Source organism: Pleurodeles waltl, chromosome 7, assembly GCF_031143425.1.
Source record: "Pleurodeles waltl isolate 20211129_DDA chromosome 7, aPleWal1.hap1.20221129, whole genome shotgun sequence".
In the NCBI taxonomy this organism is placed as follows: Eukaryota; Metazoa; Chordata; class Amphibia; order Caudata; family Salamandridae; genus Pleurodeles; species Pleurodeles waltl.
The window spans coordinates 6,024,719-6,049,195 of record NC_090446.1 but is presented as its reverse complement, the minus strand read 5'-3'; the positions used below and the strand labels follow the sequence as shown (position 1 = coordinate 6,049,195).

The window sequence follows — 24,477 nt, the reverse complement described above, 5'->3', positions numbered from 1 at the left end:
GATGTTGTCCATCTGAAGAAGGATGCAACAATCTGTCTTGATCGGTGAGAGACTTTGGATTGCAAAAGAGCCTGCAAGGAGCTCCAAGCAATTGATATGAAGGTCCAGCTCTGTCTTAGACCAACGGCCCCCAGTGGAAATTGGGCCACAATGAGCTCCCCACCCCCAAAAGCCTGGCATACGAATCTATAACAATCTTCTGGGAGGATCTGAATATCGCAATGCCATTCCAGGCTTCCGTATGTTTCAGCCACCATTGCATCTCCGTCCATGCCTCCCCACAAAGGGGGATCTGATCGGAGTAGATGAGACCCTTCTCGAGGTGAGAGATCTTCAGACGCTTTAGAGCCCTGTAGTGAAGGGGCCCCGGGAAGATAGTGTGGGTTGAGGAAGACAACAGGCCCGCCGCACAGGCAATCACCCTCAATGATACAGTCTGTCTGCACAACATTGACTTCAATTCCCTCTTGATGGAGCACATTTTTTGAGGTGGAAGAATTAATTGAACAGTAAGGAGTCCACCTGAAAGCACAGGAACTCTAGTCGTTGAGCTTGAATCAAGACCAACTTCTGGTTGTTCACAATGGAGCCCAGATCCTCGAGGAGAGGCATCGCCCACTCCAGGTGGGTGAGAACTGGATGGGGACATTGAGCCATAATGAGGATGTCGTTGAGGTAAATTATCAGACGAACATCCCTGGCTCGGAGGCACTCTGCTACTGGGCGCATCACTTTTGTAAAGCACCAAGAAGCTGATGACAGGCCAAAGGGAAGGACTTTGTACTCATAACATTGCCCTTTCCGGAGAAACTAAAGAAATCGATGATGAGGAGGAAAGACAGGGATGGTCAAATAGGCATCCTTCAAGTTTAAACAAACCAACCAGTCCCTTTCTTGAAGGATGTCTCTTAGTAAGTGAGTGCCCTCTATCTTGAAGTGGTGGTAAATGATCCATCCATTGACTTCTTTTTAGGTTCAGGCCTAAGCGAGAGCCGCCGCCCTTTTTGTCTACCAGAAAAATTGGGCTGAGAAAACCAAGAGGATGGGGAAACGTCTTGACTATGGCACCCTTGAGTAAGAGAGCGGAAACCTCTGCGGAGATGCTTCCTGATCTTGAAGGGAAAAATGCATCGCAGAAGGAAGGGTGAGTTGTGAGGGGGAGCTGTAAAATTTCAGCTTGTAAACCTGTACAGTTTCTAAAACCCAAGAGTCTTGAGTTATCTGGTGCCAATTCTGTAGGAAAGACACAGTCCTGCCCCCCAAAACAGCATTTAAAATGGAAATTGTTGCTAACCTGCAGACCCGAGGCTTGATATGAGGCTTGGCTCCCTCTGGACTTTCCTCTCCGGAATCTGGAACAGCCCACTCATGGACGGGAGGGATAGAAGGTAGATGAGAAGGAACCGGAGTCCTGGTAAATCCGTCTGCTCTAGTTATAAAAACCTTGCTGAGGACCTTGGCTTTAGTTGTGGCCTAAGGTTCGCCCTCTATAGAGTCTGGGCCCTCTAAAAAGTTGGCAAAGTAATTTCTTAACAGAGCCTTGGGCGTTGTCCAGATTGGCATAGGTAGCTGCATATTTGGAAAGCTCCTTGAGGAAAGGAGAACCAAAGAGTAAACCTTGAGCCCGTGGCCCTGATTCTGAGGAGGCAAGGTCCACAAGTTTGGGGTCCATTTTTGAGGATGGGGCGAAGGTGCTCACTAGAAATTGCACAATTGGCATTCCCTAGGAAACAGAGGGCTCTTTGAGCCCAACCCACAAGGACTTCAGGGTCGATGGGATTTACTGAATTCTTTAGCCTGAAAACTCAGCTCCAGGATTTTTGTTATGGGTCCAGCAATATCTAGGAGTTTGTCCTGGCATCTGTGCCAAGCACGATCAATGCTCTTACTAGGGTCCTTGGAAAATGTCTTCAAATACGAGACCAGGGTATGGTCAATTTCCGGGGTCTCAGTTACCTAAGATGGAAAATCTGACCTGGGGCATTCAGATCTCAGATGAAATGTTACCTCCTTCTTGAACCCATGGCAAATATGGGATTCAATATAATCTGCCACTTCGGCTTGTGTGGTCCAAAGGGTGGACCTGGGATTGATTATGTCTTCAGGCTCAAAGGTAAGCACCTTTGGAGGGTTTAGGGGTTCTTCGGTGTGATGCGCCTTCTTCTTATGCTTACGGTAGGGTCATCTCCGATCTGAAGTGGGAGCATGTAGGAGGCTCTGTGTGAGTGCACGTCTGAAACCAGAGACGTAAGACGGTGTAAGTGGGTGTTTTGAAAGCACTAACAGATCATTGTGTACATTTGTACTTCGATTTGCCTGTGAAACATTTTTAATTGTGACTCCACTCAAAACACACACTTAAATCGTGCTTCCATCACTGCAATGGAAATAGTTTATTTAGGTATGCATTTACAAAGAAAATCATGCAAACAAGAGCATTTGTTTAAGCAGGTGTTTTGCAATTAAATCAGATGCACTCAGAATTAAAGGTCTTGTTGCACCTGCAAATCAATATAAAAATAAACACAGTATGTTGAAGGTGTTTAACTTTGATTTGCCCGTGCAACATTACATTTATTTATGAATGTGTGAATTCTTTTTACAACTTGCGCTTAAACAAAGGCTTTGCATCGCTTGATTTTGTTCGTAAACATGTACCCAAATAAATTCAAGTGCTAGAAGTGTGATTTAGCCACGTGTTTTGAAAGTCAGTCACACTCAGAATTAGAAGTATTTCGTACTGATGCTGGACCTGAGAGTTGACCTGCACCAGTCTTGTGTAGAATTTGTGTGAAATACTTTTACAACGCGGCGTGGACGTAATGGTTACGTCCAGTGGCACAGCTGCGCCCCCCCATCCCCAGGCAGGGATTGCAGCATAATCGCTTCCGCTGCCACCCCCACTCCAGCACCCCCAGTGATATCTGATAGCATCAGTACGTGATCGCGTGCTGACCTCATCAGAGTCCACCCCCATTGCGCTGGAAGCAGAGCTTCCGGGAAGGGGAGGTCATAGAGGCATGAAAGGAGAGGATTCATGTCTCCCTGATCATTCCTGCAGCACAGTCGTAAAGCAATCACAGGAATGCCCACTAGACACCAGGGAGTTTTTTTTTTTTTTTTCATGTATAAGGCGAGCGGACCCTTGGGCTCTCCAACAGAGAGCACTGGGGTCAAGAAAGTTATCTTGCAACATCAGCCTATGCTACAAGCAGAAGTATCATTCAACAATATTGTTAAGGAGAAGCCTTCGTTCGCGTACACCAAGTGTTGTAATACAAAATAAATGTTGTGTGAAAAGAACAATGTGAACAGCTCTGTGAGTATCATTACACTATCAGGTATCAAACTTTGTATGACTTGGGTGATCTTTCTTTCAACAATTCAGGGCAATACTATCGGACTTCCCTACACTGGAGAGAAACTCAGAACATGAGGATCCTTCAACTGCAACAGTGCCCGCTGCATACACCTTTTGGAGTCTCCTTGTAGGAAGATCTACCTTGGCAAAACCAAAAGAAAGATCAGTGGAGGCTCTACGCACACAAAGGTACCATCAGGACATGAAATGAGAAGGCATCAGTTAGCTGAGGTTTCACATTATTAAAGTGGAGACCAAACAAAGCGGCTGTAATATTCATACCCACCTGATACACACAGAGGAGTTCTGGCTAAAATACCTTCTAGTACACAACCGAAGGATCTCAAGTGCTGAACTGAAGTGTTTTGTTTTTTTAGACATTAAGGATCCTGCCTCCAAGAGCAGTGTTTGTACCCCAACTCTGGCAACATTACTCTGGTGGCAGCAACTAAGTATCTTGATTACCTCGCCCAATTATGCTCTGAAACATGAGGAACTTATGCTGCATGAATCCAAGATGGCCACCACCACTGAAAGTCTCTCTAGATCCTGTGGTGTCCTGGCACTTCTTGTCTGTTCTGATTCCAACTCTGTTCTGTGCATAGTGCACGCATCTCAGACACAAAGCCTCACGCCCAGCATCTCCCACACTTTGTACACAATGAAGAAGTTTCCTGCCTTGAACAAATTGCACACAAATTAAGTTCAAATGAGCATCTCCTCATCCGTCCTGTTATCAGAGGTGAGCATGGTCCATGGATCATGACACAACACACCATGACTGACTTTGTGGGAACCCATACCTGATATTCTGTGCCCAAGAGAGACAGCAAATAGTTAGGTGTTCCCTGTTCACCTCGTAGTGATGTCTTCGTGATGAGGCCTCGTGGTGGAGTCTCATGGTGGTTTCCCTGTGGTGGTGTCCTCGTGGTGGTGGCCCTGATCCGAAAACTGCTTGAACCATCGCTCTAGACTTGAATGTTCTTGAGATATTGTAGTTTGAGTTCTCAACTGGACACTACTGATAAATCCCACTTTCCCTCTTCTAACTGGTGAACCCATAGGTCAGTGGTGGACAGGTTCCAGTGGCTTCCAGTGCCCAACTCTGTACCAATAGTGAAATTCTGAGATGCCAGCTCCTAGATGTAGGGTCGCTCGAAGACCTGTGCTTCTGTGGAAGACAATTGCCCCAAAGATTCTGTTTTCTGACAACTGACTGCTAAAACTAGTTAGTTGTCCCCAACTGGGCTCATGAGACGTGTGTCCAGCACCCCTCTCATAACCACCAGAATCTAGTGACCCAGTTGACTGGGGAAAACAACTATTCACCTGAAGATGGTTTATTTGTTGGCAACAGAAACCTGCACCCTGACTTTGGGGTCCGGAGATCCCCCTTCAGTTTTGGACCTGATGATGTTTATTACCTTTAAAAGATACTCAGATTCAGGGTTTTAAAGCGACGGAATAAAGCACCTTGAAGCCAGGTCCAAAGAAGAAGCACAGCAAAGGGTGGTACAGATTGTTGTGCTTTGCATTTTTTCTTGTTTATGTGGCCATCGTTACATTCATTAATTTTTACATTCCATCTATTCGTTCATTTTATGTGCACATATATACATGTTTTATTTAGTATTTCATTCCAGACAGTTAACATACAGTGTATTGTTTTGACAGTGCAACAATAGTTCATATATTGTGCATCAATGGTGCAAGTTATACTATAGCACGGTGGCAGTATTACGTGGTATGACCCGGGAGCCTTACCTTGTAATACTAACACGTTACCCAGACGTGGACCTCGGGTTCACACCAGTAAACCTTCGCTCAGTCTGGTAGAGTGTCAAAGAGCAGTCAGGCTACTGAGAGGAGCATGTGTAAAGCATTTCACAACACCCACATGGACGATAAGTAAATGACAAGAATCAGAAGAAATCCAAAACCAATTTAGAAAAATAAGGAAAATGTCACTTACCCAGTGTACATCTGTTCGTGGCATTAGTCGCTGCAGATTCACATGCTGTGCATAGTCCGCCGTCTGGTGTTGGGCTCGGAGTGTTACAAGTTGTTTTTCTTCGAAGAAGTCTTTTCGAGTCACGAGACCGAGGGACTCCTCCCACTTCGGTTCCATTGCGCATGGGCGTCGACTCCATCTTAGATTGTTTTCCCCGCAGAGGGTGAGGTAGGAGTTGTGTATGCTAATAATAGTGCCCATGCAATGGAATAAATACGTATGTACAAAATGAAGGTTTAATGTAATATATTTACAAATGTACAAATGTTCAAGATCTACTTCTAAACGGCTACAGGCTCCCGGGGAGGAGGGTGGGCGCATGTGAATCTGCAGCGACTAATGCCACGAACAGATGTACACTGGGTAAGTGACATTTTCAGTTCGGTGGCATGTGTAGCTGCAGATACACATGCTGTGCACCGACTAGTAAGCAGTTATCTCCCCAAAAGCGGTGGTTCAGCCTGTAGGAGTGGAAGTAGTTTGAAATAAAGTTCTTAGTACGGCTTGACCTACTGTGGCCTGTTGTGCAGATAACACATCTACACAGTAGTGTTTAGTAAATGTATGAGGCGTAGACCATGTTGCTGCCTTACATATTTCGTTCATTGGAATATTTCCTAGAAAGGCCATGGTAGCCCCTTTCTTTCTGGTTGAGTGTGCCTTTGGAGTAATAGGCAGTTCTCTCTTTGCTTTAAGGTAGCAGGTTTGGATACACTTAACTATCCATCTGGCGATACCTTGTTTTGAAATTGGATTTCATGTATGAGGTTTTTGGAAGGCAATAAATAGTTGTTTCGTCTTCCTAATTTCTTTTGTCCTGTCAATGTAGTACATTAGCGCTCTCTTGATGTCTAATGTATGTAGTGCTCTTTCAGCTATTGAATCTGGCTGTGGGAAGAACACTGGTAATTCCACTGTTTGGTTTAAGTGGAACGGTGAGATAACCTTTGGTAAGAATTTTGGATTTGTTCTTAGAACGACCTTATTTTTGTGTATTTGAATAAATGGTTCTTGTATGGTAAACGCCTGTATTTCACTTACTCTTCTTAGAGATGTAATGGCAATGAGAAATGCAACTTTCCACGTTAAGTATTGCATTTCACAAGAATGCATGGGTTCGAAAGTTGGACCCATGAGACTTGTTAAGACAATGTTGAGGTTCCATGAAGGAACAGGTGGTGTCCTTGGTGGTATAATTCTCTTTAGACCTTCCATAAACGCTTTAATGACAGGTATTCTAAATAGGGAAGTTGAATGAGTAATCTGCAGGTAAGCAGATATTGCTGCAAGATGTATTTTTATGGAAGAGAAAGCTAGATTTGATTTTTGTAAATGTAGTAAATATCCTACTACATCTTTCGGAGATGCATGCAATGGTTGAATTTGATTATTATGACAGTAACAAACAAATCTTTTCCATTTACTTGCATAGCAGTGTCTAGTGGAAGGTTTTCTAGCTTGTTTTATGACCTCCATACACTCTTGAGTGAGGCCTAAGTGTCCAAATTCTAGGATTTCAGGAGCCAAATTGCTAGATTCAGCGATGCAGGGTTTGGATGCCTGATCTGTTGTTTGTGTTGTGTTAACAGATCTGGCCTGTTGGGTAGTTTGACATGAGGTACTACTGACAGATCTAGTAGTGTCGTATACCAAGGTTGTCTTGCCCATGTTGGTGCTATTAGTATGAGTTTGAGTTTGTTTTGACTCAATCTGTTTACTAGATATGGAAGGAGAGGGAGAGGGGGAAAAGTGTACGCAAATATCCCTGACCAATTCATCCATAGAGCATTGCCTTGGGATTGCCGGTGTGGGTACCTGGATGCGAAGTTTTGGCATTTTGCGTTTTCTTTTGTTGCAAACAGATCTATTTGAGGTGTTCCCCAAATTTGGAAGTAAGTGTTTAGGATTTGGGGGTGAATTTCCCATTCGTGGACATGTTGGTGATCCCGAGAGAGATTGTCTGCTAGCTGGTTCTGGATCCCTGGAATAAACTGTGCTATTAGGCGAATGTGGTTGTGAATTGCCCAATGCCATATTTTTTGTGTTAGGAGACACAACTGTGTCGAATGTGTCCCCCCCTGTTTGTTTAAATAATACATTGTCGTCATGTTGTCTGTCTTGACAAGAATGTATTTGTGGGTTATCATGGGTTGGAAAGCTTTCAACGCTAGAAATACTGCTAACAGTTCTAGGTGATTTATATGAAACTTTCTTTGATGTACGTCCCATTGTCCTTGGATGCTGTGTTGATTGAGGTGTGCTCCCCAGCCTGTCATGGAAGCATCTGTTGTTATCACATATTGTGGCACTGGGTCTTGGAAAGGCCGCCCTTTGTTTAAATTTGTACTGTTCCACCATAGAAGCGAGATGTATGTTTGGCGGTCTATCAACACCAGATCTAGAAGTTGACCCTGTGCATGTGACCATTGTGATGCTAGGTACTGTTGTAAGGGCCGCATGTGCAATCTTGCGTTTGGGACAATGGCTATGCATGAGGACATCATGCCTAGGAGTTTTAATACCATCTTTGCATGTATCTTTTGTGTTGGATACATGGCTTGTATCACCTTGTGAAAATTTTGAACCCTTTGTGGACTTGGAGTGGCTATCCCTTCTGTTGTGTTGATTGTCGCTCCTAAGTATTGCTGTGTTTGACACAGCAAAAGGTGTGACTTTGCATAGTTGATGGAGAAACCCAGCTTGTAAAGGGTTTGTATAACATAATCTGTGTGGTGTGAACACTTTGTTAGCGAGTTGGTCTTGATTAACCAATCGTCTAGGTACGGGAACACGTGTATTTGCTGCCTCCTGATATGTGCAGCTACTACTGCTAGACATTTTGTAAAGACTCTTGGCGCTGTTGTTATTCCGAATGGCAACACAGGCTCCTCACAGACCCTGCCTCCTTTAATGTGAGCCTAGACCAGCTGCTCACAGGCCCTGCCTGATTTAATGTGAGTCTATACCTGCTACTCACAGGCCCTGCCTTCTCCAGTGTGAGCCTAGACCTGCTCCTCACAGACCCTACCTGCTTTAATGTGACCCTATGCCTGCTCCTCACAGACCCTGCCTGCTCCAGTGAGAGCCTAGATCTGCTCCTCACAGACCCTGCTCTCCAGTGTGAGCCTAGATCACCTCCTCACAGACCGTGCCTGGTCCGGTGTGATCTTAGACCAGCTCCTCACAGACCCTGCCTGCTCCAGTGAGAGCCTAGATCTGCTCCTCACAAACCTTACCTTTTTTAATGTGCACCTAGACCTGATCCTCACAGACTCTGCCTGTTCCAGGGTAAACCTAGAGCTGCTCCTCACAGACCCCGCCTGCTTTAATGTAATCCTAGACCTGCTTCTCACAGACCCTGTCTGCTTCAATGTGAGCCTAACCAGCTCCTTGCAGACCCTACCTGCTTTAATGTGACCCTATGCCTGCTCCTCACAGATCCTGCCTGCTCCAGTGAGAGCCTAGATCTGCTCCTCACAGACCCTGCTCTCCAGTGTGAGCCTAGACCACCTCCTCACAAACCGTGCCTGGTCCGGTGTGATCTTAGGCCAGCTCCTCACAGACCCTGCCTGCTCCAGTGAGAGCCTAGATCTGCTCCTCACAAACCTTACCTTTTTTAATGTGCACCTAGACCTGATCCTCACAGACTCTGCCTGTTCCAGGGTAAACCTAGAGCTGCTCCTCACAGACCCCACCTGCTTTAATGTAATCCTAGACCTGCTTCTCACAGACCCTGTCTGCTTCAATGTGAGCCTAATCAGCTCCTTGCAGACCCTACCTGCTTTAATGTGACCCTATGCCTGCTCCTCACAGATCCTGCCTGCTCCAGTGAGAGCCTAGATCTGCTCCTCACAGTCCCTGCTCTCCAGTGTGAGCCCAGACCACCTCCTCACAAACCGTGCCTGGTCCGGTGTGATCTTAGACCAGCTCCTCACAGACCCTGCCTGCTCCAGTGAGAGCCTAGATCTGCTTCTCACAAACCTTACCTTCTTTAATGTGCACCTAGACCTGATCCTCACAGACTCTGCCTGTTCCAGCGTTAACCTAGATATGCTTCTCACAGACCCTGCCTGCACCTGCGAAGGCCTAGACCGGCTCCTCAAAGACCCTGTCTGCTCTGGTGGGAGCGTAGACCTGCTCCTCACAGACCCTGCTCTCCAGTGTGAGCCTAGACCACCTCCTCACAGACCGTGCCTGATTTAATGTGAGTCTATACCTGCTACTCACAGGCCCTGCCTTCTCCAGTGTGAGCCTAGACCTGCTTCTCACAGACCGTGCCTGCTTTAATGTGAGCCTATGCCTGCTCCTCACAGATCCTGCCTGCTCCAGTGAGAGCCTAGATCTGCTCCTCACAGACCCTGCCTGCTTTAATGTGAGCCTAGACAGGCTCCTCACAGACCCTGCCTCCTTTAATGTGAGCCTAGACCAGCTGCTCACAGACCCTCCCTGATTTAATGTGAGTCTATACCTGCTACTCACAGGCCCTGCCTTCTCCAGTGTGAGCCTAGACCTGCTTCTCACAGACCGTGCCTGCTTTAATGTGAGCCTATGCCTGCTCCTCACAGATCCTGCGTGCTCCAGTGAGAGCCTAGATCTGCTCCTCACAGACCCTGCTCTCCAGTGTGAGCCTAGACCACCTCCTCACAGACCGTGCCTGGTCCGGTGTGATCTTAGACCAGCTCCTCACAGACCCTGCCTGCTCCAGTGAGAGCCTAGATTTGCTCCTCACAAACCTTACTTTCTTTAATGTGCACCTAGACCTGATCCTCACAGATTCTGCCTGTTCCAGGGTTAACCTAGAGCTGCTCCTCACAGACCCCGCCTGCTTTAATGTAATCCTAGACCTGCTTCTCACAGACCCTGTCTGCTTCAATGTGAGCCTAACCAGCTCCTCGCAGACCCTGCCTGCTTTAATGTGACCCTATGCCTGCTCCAGTGAGAGCCTAGATCTGCTCCTCACAGACCCTGCTCTCCAGTGTGAGCCTAGACCACCTCCTCACAGACTCTGCCTGTTCCAGGGTTAACCTAGAGCTGCTCCTCACAAACCCCGCCTGCTTTAATGTAATCCTAGACCTGCTTCTCACAGACCCTGTCTGCTTTAATGTGAGCCTAACCAGCTCCTCGCAGACCCTGCCTGCTTTAATGTGACCTTATGCCTGCTCCTCACAGACCCTGCCTGCTCCAGTGAAAGCCTAGATCTGCTCCTCACAGACCCTGCCTTCTCCAGTGTGAGTCTAGACCAGCTCCTCACAGACCCTGCCTGCTTTATGTGAGCCTAGACCTGCTCCTCACAGACCCTGTCCGCTTTAATGTGAGCCTGTACCAGCTCCTCACAGACTCTGCCTGCTCCAGAGTGAGCATAGACCGGCTCCTCACAGACCCTGACTGCTTGATATGAGCCGACACCTGCTCCTCACAGACCCTGCCTGCTCCAGTGTGAGCCTAGACCTGCTACTCACAGACCCTTCCTGCTCTGAACAGATCCCGCCTGTTTCAGTGCGAGCCTAGACCCGATCCTCACAGACCCTGCCTGCTTCAATGTAAGCCTGTACCTGCTACTCACAGACCCGTCCTTTTCTGCCCAGATCCTGCCTGCTTCAATGTGAGCCTAGACCTGCTCCTCACAGGCCCTGCCTGCTTCAATGTAAGCCTGTACCTGCTCCTCACAGACTCTGCCTGCTTCAGTGTGAGCCTAGACCTGCTCCTCACAGACCCTGCCTGCTTGATATGAGCCTACACCTGCTCCTCACAGACCCTGCCTGCTCCAGTGTGAGCCTAGACCTGCTACTCACAGACCCTTCCTGCTCTGAACAGATCCCGCCTGCTTCAGTGCGAGCCTAGACCCGATCCTCACAGACCCTGCCTGCTTCAATGTGAGCCTAGACCTGCTACTCACAGACCCGTCCTTTTCTGCCCAGATCCTGCCGGCTTCAATGTGAGCCTAGACCTGCTCCTCACAGGCCCTGCCTGCTTCAATGTAAGCCTGTACCTGCTCCTCACAGACTCTGCCTGCTTCAGTGTGAGCCTAGACCTGCTCCTCACAGACCCTGCCTGCTTGATAAGAGCCTACACCTGCTCCTCACAGACCCTGCCTGCTCCAGTGTGAGCCTAGACCTGCTACTCACAGACCCTTCCTGCTCTGAACAGATCCCGCCTGCTTCAGTGCGAGCCTAGACCCGATCCTCACAGACCCTGCCTGCTTCAATGTGAGCCTAGACCTGCTACTCACAGACACGTCCTTTTCTGCCCAGATCCTGCCTGCTTCAATGTGAGCCTAGACCTGCTCCTCACAGGCCCTGCCTGCTTCAATGTAAGCCTGTACCTGCTCCTCACAGACTCTGCCTGCTTCAGTGTGAGCCTAGACCTGCTCCTCACAGACCCTGCCTGCTCCAGTGTGAGCCTAGACCTTTCCACAATTGGATACACTCTTAACTATCGCTATAAGTCCCTTGTAAAAGGGCACATAGGTGCCCAGGGCATGGGGTACTATAGGTAGGCCCCTGAGGGCAGCAGCACTGATTGTGCCACCCTCTAGAGCCATGCATCCAGATGCACCCAGCACTGCCATTGCAGGCTAAGTGTCCTGGAGCAAATTTAAAGTACAAACTCATCATGGCACACTACCTGTGTGCCCTGTCCACCATACACTGCATTTACTATGGGTAAGTCACCCCTCTGGCAGGCCTTACAGACCTAAGGCAGGGTGCTTCATATTATATGTGAGGGCATAGCTGCATGAGTAATATGCCCCCACTGTGTCCTTGGCAAACCTGGGACATAGTGGGTGAACAGAGCAGCCATTTTATTGCATGTGCTGGACACTGGTCAAACACGAGTTTCCCAGCTACATGATGGCAACTCTGAACCCTGGGGTGCTTAGTATCAATCAACTCAGAATGATGAATCCAAACTGGTACCAGTATTCTCTTCTTTGTATCTCTATTTCCAAAAGCTGGGCTTCTAGAGCCAGTCTTTTGGTAAACCTAGCCAGAAACAACTCTTCATCTGAGGGGACTCCTACTTCTGAGACGGAGGAGCCTCCCTACTCCTCTTCTGCAGCTTCTTCTGAGTTGTCTTGATTTACTGTGACTGGGGTTCCTCCTCATCCACTGGGTTTTTGGTCCCACACTGTGCTGCAAGTCTCCTAAGAGAGTCTCCAGTTGCATGATAACCAAGGCAAATTTTGTAAGTTTTGCAGAGAGCCTTCAGGGTGGGGTATTTCAACCCCATCCAAGGGACCAGGTCGAGTTCTTGAGCCTGGATCTCTGCATCAGACATTTTTTTCCACTAAAGTTGGGACCTTCTAAACTGTTTGAAAAAACTTTAGCAAACTTCCAAAAACATTTGCACACTTTTGGGAAACTTTTTCTAAGGCCTGACTATAGTAACAACATTTTAAATTCTAATCACTTGTTTTAGAGACCCATCGAGGGCTCTAGCAATTAATTTTAAATATTTTTTAAAAAAGTCTGATTGTAAAAAGTACAACTAGAGACAATTTTTAGTTATTTGTGTGTTCACTTAGTGAGAAAGTTGTATCAGCAAATGCAAAGTCTTGTAACCTACCACTATTCCACCAACTGTAGCAGGCTGACTCTGTCTATACGGTACAAAAGTGATGTGCACTGTGAAGTGAATCCAAGCAACCCCACCTTGGCTTCTAGAGGTACAAAACAGACCGCCTAATGCTCTGTGTTTGTGGCAGTGTGGGTGAGCAGTTAGGCTTATCTTGGAGATGTGCTAAGCATTTGTTATACTCACAGTATCAATAAATGTGTACACACATATTTGGGAGAATAACTCAAGACCAATTTACAAAACTACTTCAGATTTTTATAAAATGTTTAAGACCAAGGTCACCAAAACCGGGTAAGTACTTTTTAAGTTATGATTTTTCAAACTTTAGAAAATGTTCTGTTTCTGTGCGTAATTACGCACCATAGGAATCAATGGGAAGAACTTTAAAAATGCATATAAAATCAGGCAATGTTCTCACAACTGTCACCTTCTGTTTCTAGGTTGAGTTCATTGAGATGTCCTGTGGGCCAGCCGGAGAAGTTTGGTTTTGACAGGAGCAGCGGTTGAATGTCTTGGAGCTGGTGCAGAACGGTGAAGGTGACCACTTGGAAAGACACTGCACAAATGGACTTAAAGGTAAGTCCGGTGGGTCCCTTTGGAGTGTAGAGGTCGCAAGTGGTTGGGGATCCTTAGAGCACAGCAGGTTTGTCAATGTAGGGGTCAGGGAGGCTGGGTGCAGTGTGGATTGGTCAACCAAGGGTTGTGCGTCCTATGGTCCTTGAAGCCAGGTGCAGGTCACTTTGAGGGCTGATTGCAGATCAGCAGGGCCATTCTGGGGGGGTGGGGACGTTCTCGGGTATGCTGAAGTCCCTCAGCTGGGGCTTGCTTCTGGTCCTTGGAGAGTCTGGCATGGACTTTTGTTCTGGGTATCTGACATTGGGGGTCCAGCACCCCGGCTATGGCACTTCTCGGCCACTGGAGGTCACAGTGCCACCAAACTTGGCACAATGGCAGGGTTTGCACTCCGGGTCCATTGCATTGAGTTTGGTCAGTCTGCTTTGACCGGTTCATTGGTCAGCAGCCGGTCAGTGAACTGGACTGCATTGGTTTCTTGCCTGCAGGGTGCAGGGAGTGATGCCTTCACTCAGAGGGAGGGTTTTGGTGATTTGCAGAAGGCTGGAGGCCCTCCGGGCTTTCTAAAAGTCTGGCCAATGTCCATTCAACCCCTCAGCCACATTTGTCAAATTCCTGGGAGCAGCAGGCAGGGTTCGGCACCCTTTTCTTCTTGCAGCAGGACTTCTGTTCTTATGTCTGGGGACTTCCTTGTCACTGGTCTTCTTGTGTCCGTTGAATCTGATCCGCAGGTCTATGGATGCCCACTAAATACTGCATTTAGTGGGCATTAAGGGGAGTAACTGGTAGTGGCCAATGGGCTACCTACCTTAGGGTGGCTACACCCAGTAGGTGACCACTTCCTGTGGGAAGAGGTTGCACCTCTAACCCTGATTGGCTATCGTCCTGTCATCCAAGATGGAAGAAAATTAAATGGAGTGGTCACCTCACCTGCCACACCTGGGGGTGGTGCAGGCTGGGGGTGGCCACTCCTCCTACTCTGGCTAAGTTTTCCCACTGGTTCTCCCACTCAAATTAGGGGACAAATCATTGGGCGGCCATCTGCTGCTAGCAGCAGAGGCGGGGTCTAATTTCAAAGGACGTAAAGTCTTTGAAGCTGACACTGGTGCAGGGTGACTCCCTGGAGGAGGAAGTTTAACACTTCCACCCAGGAAAGGCTGTGTTCTGGCTCCTGAGAGCAAAGGCCTTCACCCCAGGTGTCCAGTCTCGTGTCTGGTGGTGGCAAACTGGGTAAGACCAGTGAGCAACCATGCCAGGGCTGTTAGGTTTTGCAGGGAGCCCCCCTAAGGTGCCCTCGGTGCACACTTTATGATAAATCTACCACTGGCATCAGTGTGGGTTTATTATTCTGAGTTGTTTGATACCAAACAACCCAGGGTTCAGAGAGGCCATCATGTAGCTGGGGGACTCAGGTTGACCAGTGTGCAGCACATGCATTAGCTATGGCTTCCCCGTACACTTACTATGTCTTAAGGTTTTGCAAAGACACAGTAGGGGCATATTTGCCTCTGACCCAAAGCTGCTATTCTTCCTAAGGTGGTGTTGCCTTTTCAATTGGGACATTTGATTACCTTGCCAACATTTTACCCACCGACTCACCTCTCCAAGGAGGAGAGGCTGCACAGGTTGATTCTCACGAGTGTGTACATCAGCGCACAAAGGTCATCAGATCAGATGACAAACTCTGAGTTAGTTACACAGTGAGCTAGAAGGGAAGGCGTCGACAAAGGGATTATTTCTTGTTGGATTTTCCTGTCTATCAAGGTTTGCTATACATTAGTGAACAAGGAACTGCCGAAGGGAATTGAAACTTACTCTACCAAAAGTTAAATCGCCTACGGCAGCTTCAGGCAGGGCAGTGCAGATGACATTAACATTTGTAGAGCAGTGATGTGGTCTTCCCTCTACACTTTTGCCAAAGGTTATTGTTTGGACTCAGAAGTGCGGGGGCGGGCACTCCACCAGTTGCGTCCAGTAGACCTGCCTCCGATGACTTTCTTCGGACGCCCCTCAATGGCAGTACTGCTTGGGATTCTATTCAAAGGTGACACCCCTGCAGGCGGAAGTATCCATCAGTTTCCATCCCCTTCTGGTGGATATTCCATCCACCTGCAGACTCCTCCCGACCCACTCACTCTCTCACTCTAAACATGCACTTCACGGTCTACAAAGACTAAAAACAAAAATCAGTCTTTCCTGAAACTACACACTGCGCCGAAGAAATACTGATTGTTTATTTTTGCAACAGAAATTACAGAAATGCTAAAAGCGATTTCCACGTAGAGTTGAAAACACTGTGCTTTGCATGTGCAACACCCCGTGCACCGGAGTGGGTGGTAACCAGGCGCAGAGTATAAAAGAGTCCAGGGATGCCTCGAACCCTCCAGGGTGGCCGCATGGATGCTGAAGAGGGGAGGGTGTGCATTCTGTGGGCTCAACAAGGGCGACAGAGACAGGGTACTCAGGCAAAGAGCGACTTTGATCAATGGATGAGTCGCTGAATGAAAGATGCCAGAGAGGTGATGTTTAGTTTGATTAATGATTGAACCCTGTAATGTGCACTGCAGCGACACCTACACATACCCAGGAGCTGTGTAGTTTACACCTAGGAGATGCCCGCAGCTCCCAACGCATCCTGGCACCGGCTGATGGCATTTCCCAAAGTTCACACAGGGTTTCCCCAATCGTCCGGAGGCAATGCTGTCTAAAAGGAATCTCCACACCTCTTCCCCTGGCACCCTGCAGAGTCAGAGAGTACCAAAATACAAGTTAATGCTGAATTTACGCCCAGTGAGACGGAGTATGTGTACCATAACCACAGAAGCCAATATCCATGAAACATGCAAGTATTATGTAATGCAAACAGTCTGATTACAGACCTGTTCCAAACCCCCGGGGAGCATCCATGACTTACATATTTCCACATTGTGGCCTGTGTGAGCGGCTGTCCAGAGGTTTGGAGACGGCTGGCTATTAGGGAATTCTGAATAACATGACTACCCAAGTGTACACATTTGTAACATTAGAAAACACTAAATCGATGATCTTAATTTGGAGGCGACAGTCAACACTCCTGAAGGCCTTGGATGATGAATCCATAGTCACAACTTAGAACCCCTGGACAGGAGAAATCATAATAACCAGTAAAATAAAGGAATTATTATTGTGCACAATGTAAGTGTTGCCATAGTTTATGTAGCACTGGTGTGTGATGTGGTCTCAAAGTTGTTAGTGCCCAAGGCCCCTGCTAACCAGGTCCCTGGGCCAGAGCTCTTTCACAAAAACTGTGGTGATGCATTGGCACAACTGGCAACACCTTTAGCTGCCACTATAAGTCCCTAGTAAATGGTACCTAGGTACCCAGGCTCTGGGGTACTAAGGGTAGACCCCTGAGGGCAGCAGCACAGATTGTGCCACCCACAAGGCCATGCATCCAGATGTCCTCAGCACTTCCATTGCAGGCTGAGTGTCCTGGTGGAGTCCTAAAAAAGCAAACTTAACATGGCACACTGCCTGTGTGCCCCGTCCATGCACTATGTGTAAGTCACCCCTCTGGCCGGCCTTCTAGCCCTAACGCAGGGTGCACTGTACTGTATGTGGGAGCAATAGATGCATGAGCAATCTGCCCCCACTGTGCTCTTCTTAAACCTGGGACATAGTGAGTGACAGAGCAGCCACTTACATGCATGTGCTGGACACTGGTCAGTACGAGTTTCACAGCTACATGATGGCTACTCTGAACCCTGGGTTATTTGGTATCAAACAACTCAGAATGATACATCCAAACTGGTACCAGTGTTGGACTTATTGCAAAATATACCCAGGGGTCACCTTAGAGGTGCCCCCTGCAAAGGTTAACAACAATGGCATGGTTTCTGGCTGGTCACAACAAGCCTGCCACCACCAGGCAAAATTCGGAGACCCTGGGGTGAGGGATCCTGATCTCTGGGTCCCAGAACAAAGCCCTTTCTGGGCGAAGGTGTGAACACCCCCCTCTTCAGGAATGTGCACTGCCCTGCTGGTGAGCTTCAAAGGGCTGCCGCCCTTGAAACTCAACCCCCAGGCCTTCTGCTAGTAGCGGATGGCTGCCCCTGTGCAAACCTCCACTTTTGGTGGGAGCAATGGCGGGAAAACACAAAAAGGACAGAAGGAGCCATCAGCCCCTGCTTGCACACCGTAAGGTGTTGCATGCGATGTGACCTCTCCATTTCATTTTCCTCCATCTTGCATGGAAGGAAAATAGCCAATCAGGTGTAGCAAAGTGACCTCTGCCCACAGGACGTGGTCACCTAATGGATGTAGCCACCCTAAGGTAGATGACCCAATGGTCACTACTAGGTGCTCCCCTAAACACCCCATAAATACAGTATTTAGTGGGCACCCCTAGACCAGAGATTCAGATTCCCAGGACACAAGAAGACCATCAACAAAGAAGACCCAAGGCTCAAGAACTGAAGTCCTGTTGCACCAAGAAAAAGGTGCCAAACCCTGCCTACTGCACCCAGGACTCGACAATCGCCTCTGAGGGGTTGCTCGGACATCGCACGGACTCTACAAACCCCCAGAGGACCTCCACACTTCTAAAAATTGCCAAAGACCTCCTTCCAGAGTGAAGGCATCACTCACCTGCAATAGGAACCAACAATCCAGTGAAGTCCACTTCAGTGACCGGGTGCTGACCAAGGAACTTGATGCAGCAGCTGGAGCAAACTCTACCCGATGGACCATGAGGACAAATGCTGCAAGTGTGCTAAGGTTGGAGGAAGTGCACCCTTCAGGGGCTGAACCAGGCCGCCGTCCCTGGTAGTGGGCACCTAACATCAGACACCCAGAAGTATAGCCATTCTGGACTGCAAAAGGACAAGTAGGAAGCCCAAGTTAAGGGACTTCGGAAATCACCAGGACCTCCCACCAGAGTGCCCCTGCTGACCTGCAAGCAACCCTCAAAGTGATCTACCTCCTGCTTCTACGGGCACCTTTGTGCACAGCTCCTGGCTCACTGATTCTCTCTGCACCTGGCCACCCTGTGCCCTGCACCAAGATCCAGCTGTGTTCTAACGGTCCCTCACCCCTTGCAACCTCGAAACTCCAAGGGGACCCACCAGACTTACCTTCGAGTCCAACTGTGCAGTGCTTTTCCAAGTGGTCCACCGCAGTGGCCTAGCACCAGTTCCAATGATTTTCTTCAGCAGCTCCCGCCCAAACTGGAAGCTGCCCGAACTTCACCAGCTTGTCCATAGGGCCCATCGATGACCTCGACTTACCTGCAAAAGGGGACATTGGTAAACACATTGCCTGATTTTATATGCATTTTAAAAATATTTCTCCATTGAGTCCCATAGTGCATAAATACACACAAAAGACTATTTTTTCTAAACTTTGAAAATTCATAACTTAAAAAGTACTTACCCGATTTTGATGATCTTGGTCTTAAAAATGTTATAAAAATCTGAAGTAGTGTTGTAAACTGGTTTCAAGTTAGCTGAGTGTGTGTCTTGTTTTATTGATACGGTAAGTACAACAAATGCTTTGCCCTTCTCCAAGATTAGCCAAACTGCTCAACCAAGCCACCTAAAAAATTAGATCATTAGGTGGTCTAGTTGTTACCTCTGGAAACCAACGTTTGGTTGCCTGGACCCCCGGCACAGTGTGGCTAGCTTTGCACACTACAGAGAGGGCTCGCCTCCTACACCTGTAAACTACAATTAAGAAGGTGCTCACCATCACCGTAGTCAAAGCTGAACTGCAAACCTTCTTCCTGTCAGCATCTCACAAGAGAGAAGGAGATTTCCAGGGTAACTCACAACCAGTTTTCTTCTTAGGGTCACTCCACTCTGATCCATTTCTCCCTCCTGTGCACTGGTCCCAAGATGTGTATACTTTTTTTTACAGTTCTTCATTTAACTGCAGAAATTAGGAAGCTATTCATTGTATGTCTATCTTAAATTACAATCTATAATGTGAACACTAATTAAATATTACAGTCTGCTCACCTCACTGAGCAACACCCAACCCCTTGGCTGATTTGTTTAAACTGTAGTCAGACTAGCCTACCACTGCCTGGGTGCTGAGTGACGCAGGCCGACCCCTGCTGTGCACGGACCCCTGCTGTGCACGGACCCCTGCTGTGCACGGACCCTACTTGTGCTGTAAGCAGATAGATGTTCTGTGCACACAATGACCAACTGCAGTGAGTACAACTGCTGGACTCTCGCCCCCTGGCAAGAACGTGACCCGGAGGGTGAGGTTTATGCGGTGGGCCAGAGGATGGCCGCCTTCTCTCTGTTCATTACTCATGCAGAGAGCAGGGTGGTCTGTGCGCTGTACACACTGAGTGAGAGGAAGGGGGTCTGCGCACTGTTCATTGCTCACACTGAGTGAGAGGAAGGCGGTCTGTGCACTGCACATTGTTCACACTGAGTGAGAGGAAGGCGGTCTGTGCACTGCACATTGTTCACACTGAGTGAGAGGAAGCGGTCTGTGCACAGTTCATTGTTCATACTGAGTGAGAGGAAGGCGGTCTGTGTGTATGGCTCATTGTTCACTCTCAGGGAGAGGAAGATGGTCTGTGCACTGCACATTGTTCACACTGAGTGAGAGGAAGGCGGTCTGGGCGCTGTACACACTGAGTGAGAGGAAGGGGGTCTGTGCACTGTACATTGTTCACACTAAGTGAGAGGAAGGCGGTCTGTGCACTGTACATTGTTCACACTGAGTGAGAGGAAGCTGTCTGTGCACAGTTCATTGTTCATACTGAGTGAGAGGAAGCTGTCTGTGCAAAGTTCATTGTTCATACTGAGTGAGAGGAAGACGGTCTGTGTGTATGGCTCATTGTTCACTCTCAGGGAGAGGAAGGTGGTCTGTGCACTGCACATTGTTCATACTGAGTGAGATGAAGGATGTCTGTGCACTGTACATTGTTCATACTGAGTGAGAGGAAGGCGGTCTGTGCACTGTACATTGTTCATACTGAGTGAGAGGAAGGCGGTCTGTGCACTGTACATTGCTCATACTGAGTGAGAGGAAGGCGGTCTGTGCACGGTTCACACTGAGTCAGAAGAAGGCGGTCTGTGCGCTATATATTGTTCACGATGAGTGAGAGGAAGGCGGTATGTGCTCTACACACTGAGTCAGAGGAAGGTGGTCTGTGCGCTGTACATTGTTCACACTGAGTGAGAGGAAGGCGGTCTGTGCACTGTACATTGTTCATACTGAGTGAGAGGAAGGCGGTCTGTGCACTGTACATTGCTCATACTGAGTGAGAGGAAGGGGGTCTGTGCACTGTACACTGTTCACACTGAGTGAGAGGAAGGCGGTCTGTGCGCTGTACATTGTTCACACTGAGTGAGAGGAAGGCGGTCTGTGCGCTGTACACACTGAGTCAGAGGAAGGTGGCCTGTGCACTGTACATTGTTCACACTGAGTGAGAGGAAGGCGTTCTGTGCGCTGTACACACTGAGTCAGAGGAAGGTGGTCTGTGCACTGTACATTGTTCACACTGAGTGAGAGGAATGCGGTCTGTGCGCTGTACATACTGAGTCAGAGGAAGGGGGTCTGTGCACTGTTCACACTGAGTGAGAGGAAGGCGGTCTGTGCGCTGTACACACTGAGTCAGAAGAAGGGGGTCTGTGCACTGTACATTGTTCACACTGGGTGGGAGGAAGGCGGTCTGTGCACGGTTCACACTGAGTAAAAGGAAGGCGGTCTGTGCACGGTTCATACTGAGTGAGAGGAAGGCGGTCTGTGCGCTGTACACACTGAGTGAGTGGAAGGCGGTCGGTGCGCTGTACACACTGAGTCAGAAGAAGGGGGTCTGTGCACTGTACATTGTTCATACTGAGTGAGAGGAAGGCGGTCTGTGCGCAGTTGATACTGAGTGAGAGGAAGGGGGTCTGCACTGTACATTGTTCACACTGAGTGAGAGGAAGGCGGTCTGTGCACTGTACATTGTTCACACGGAGTGAGAGGAAGGTGGTCTGTGTGCATGGTTCATTGTTCACACTGAGAGGAAGGTGGTCTGTGTACGGTACATTGTTCACACTTAGTGAGAGGAAGGCGGTCTGTGCGCTGTACACACTGAGTGAAAGGAAGGCGGTCTGTGCACAGTTGATACTGAGTGAGAGAAAGGTGGCCTGTGCACTGTACATTGTTCACACGGAGTGAGAGGAAGGTGGTCTGTGTGCATGGCTCATTGTTCACACTGAGAGGAAGGTGGTCTGTGTACGGTACATTGTTCCCACTTAGTAAGAGGAAGGCGGTCTGTGCATGGTTTATTCTTCACACTGAGATGAGGTGGTCTGTGCACTGTACATTGTTCACACTGACAGGAAGATGGTCTGCGCGCTGTTCATTGTTGAAACTGAGTGAGAGAAAGGCGGTCTGTGCATTGTACATTGTTCACACGGAGTGAGAGGAAGGTGGTCTGTGCACGGTTCACACTGAGAGGAAGGTGGTCTGTGCACTGTACATTGTTCACACTGCGTGGGAGGAAGGGGGTCTGAGCACTGCACATTGTTCACACTGAGTGAGAGGAAGGGGGTCTGGTCTGTGCACTGTACATTGTTCACACTGAGTGAGATGAAGGTGGTCTGTGCACTGCACATTGTTCATACTGAGCGAGAGGAAGGTGGTCTGTGCACTGTACATTGTTCACACTGAGTGAGAGGAAGGCGGTCTGTGCGCTGTACACACTGAGTGAGAGGAAGGGGGTCTGTGCACTGCACATTGTTCATACTGAGTGAGAGGAAGGGGGTCTGTGCACTGTACATTGTACACACTGAGTGAGAGGAAGGGGGTCTGGTCTGTGCATGGTTCATTGTTCACACTGAGAGGAAGGTGGTCTGTGTACGGTACATTGTTCACACTTAGTGAGAGGAAGGCGGTCTGTGCATGGTTTATTCTTCACACTGAGATGAGGTGGCTTGTGCACTGTACATTGTTCACACTGAGAGGAAGATGGTCTCTGCGCTGTTCATTGTTCAAACTGAGTGAGAGAAAGGTGGTCTGTGCATTGTACATTGTTCACACGGAGTGAGAGGAAGGTGGTCTGTGTACGGTTCACACTGAGAGGAAGGTGGTCTGTGCACTGTACATTGTTCACACTAAGTGAGAGGAAGGTGGTCTGTGTGCATGGTTCATTGTTCACACTGTGAGGAAAGGTGGTCTGTGTACTGTTCACACTTAGTGAGAGGAAGGCGGTCTGTGCACTGTACACAGTACATTGTTCACACGGAGTGAGAGGAAGGTGGTCTGTGCACTGATAACACTGAGGGAGAGGAAGGCATTCTCTGCACTGTTCGTTGTTTACACTGAGAGGAAGGTGGTCTGTGCACGGTACATTGTTCATACTGAGAGGAAAGGGGGTCTGTACATTGTTCACAATGAGTGAGAGGAAGGTGGTCTGTGCTGTGTCAGTGAGGAGTAGGAGGTCTCTGCACTGTTTGTTGTTGACGCTGAGAAGGAGTAGGTGGTCTGTCCTCTGTTTGTTGTTCACACTGGGAAGAATTAGGTGGTCTGTGCTCTGTTTGTTGTTCACACTGGGAAGGAGTAGGTGGTCTGTGCACTGGTTGTTGTTCACAGTGAGAATGAGTAGGTGGTCTGTGCTCTGTTTGTTGTTCACACTGGGGAGGAGTAGGTGGTCTGTGGTCTGGTTGTTCACACTGGGAAGGGGTAGGTGGTCTGTGGTCTGTTTGTTGCTCACACTGGGGACGGGTAGGTGGTCTGTGGTCTGTTTGTTGTTCACCCTGGGGAGGGGTAGGTGGTCGGTGCTCTGGTTGTTGTTCACACTGGGGAGGAGTAGGTGGTCTGTGGTGTGGTTGTTGTTCACACTGGGAAGGAGTAGGTGGTGTGTGCTCTGTTTGTTGTTCACCCCGGGAAGGGGTAGGTGGTCTATGGCCTGGCTGTTGTTCACAGTGGGGAGGTGTAGGTGGTCTGTGGTCTGGTTGTTGTTCACACTGGGAAGGGGTGGGTGGTCTGTGGTCTGTTTGTTGTTCACACTGGGGAGGGGTGGGTAGTCTGTGGTCTGTTTGTTGTTCACACTGGGGAGGGGTAGGTGGTCTGTTTGTTGTTCACCCTGGGGAGGGGTAGGTGGTCTGTACTCTGCTTGTTGTTCATACTGGGAAGGGGTGGGTGGTCTGTTTGTTGTTCACACTGGGAAGGGGTGGGTGGTCTGGTTGTTGTTCACACTGGGGAGGTGTAGGTGGTCTGTGGTCTGGTTGTTGTTCACACTGAGAAGGAGTAGGTGGTCTGTGGTCTGTTTGTTGTTCACTCTGGGAAGGAGTAGGTGGTCTGTGGTCTGGTTGTTGTTCACACTGGGAAGGGGTGGGTGGTCTGTTTGTTGTTCACACTGGGAGGTGTAGGTGGTCTGTGGTCTGGTTGTTGTTCACACTGAGAAGGAGTAGGTGGTCTGTGGTCTGGTTGTTGTTCACACTGGGGAGGTGTAGGTGGTCTGTGGTCTGGTTGTTGTTCACACTGGGAGGGGTCGCCAGGCTGCTTCTATTCATTGCTGGTGCTTGGGCTGCAGGAGGTTGGTGTGTGGTTGGCATCAGGAGGTCTGTGGTGTTTAAGAGGTAAAGACTTCACCGTCGGGGTGACTGACAGGTCACTGGGGGCATCACTACGGCCTCTCCTAGTGCCAGCCTCCCCCCACACTGTGAGCCAGAGATGGAGAGGGCACTGGGCGGGGTGCGCTGAGGCTGCGGGGGGTTGGTGTGGTTGGCATCAGGAGGTCTGTGGTGTTCACTTCCTCCTCCTCTGATTGGATCTCGGAGGGGCCATCTCACTGGAAGGTCGCGTCCTCTGAATGTGGCTCCGGGGCAGAGGTCCGGGCGCCCCGAGCCTCTCACCGCAGAGGGCAGAGTGAGGGAGAGACGAGGAGGGAGGGAGAAAGGAGAGAGGGAGGGAGGAGGGAGTGAGAGAGGGAGGGAGAGAGGTGGAGGGAGAGAGGGAGAGAGGG

General features: G+C 48.9%; 1 long non-coding RNA gene across 1 annotated transcript in view; it reads right to left on the bottom strand.

Annotated features, from left to right (window-relative positions):
• The window catches only part of LOC138247116 (uncharacterized), a 203,851-nt gene that overhangs the window by 2,825 nt on the left and 176,549 nt on the right, over nt 1-24,477 (bottom strand). Inside the window, exon 3 of the long non-coding RNA XR_011194338.1 lies at nt 18,635-18,787. This is a non-coding gene — a long non-coding RNA (uncharacterized lncRNA). The remainder of the gene's footprint in view (nt 1-18,634; nt 18,788-24,477) is intronic.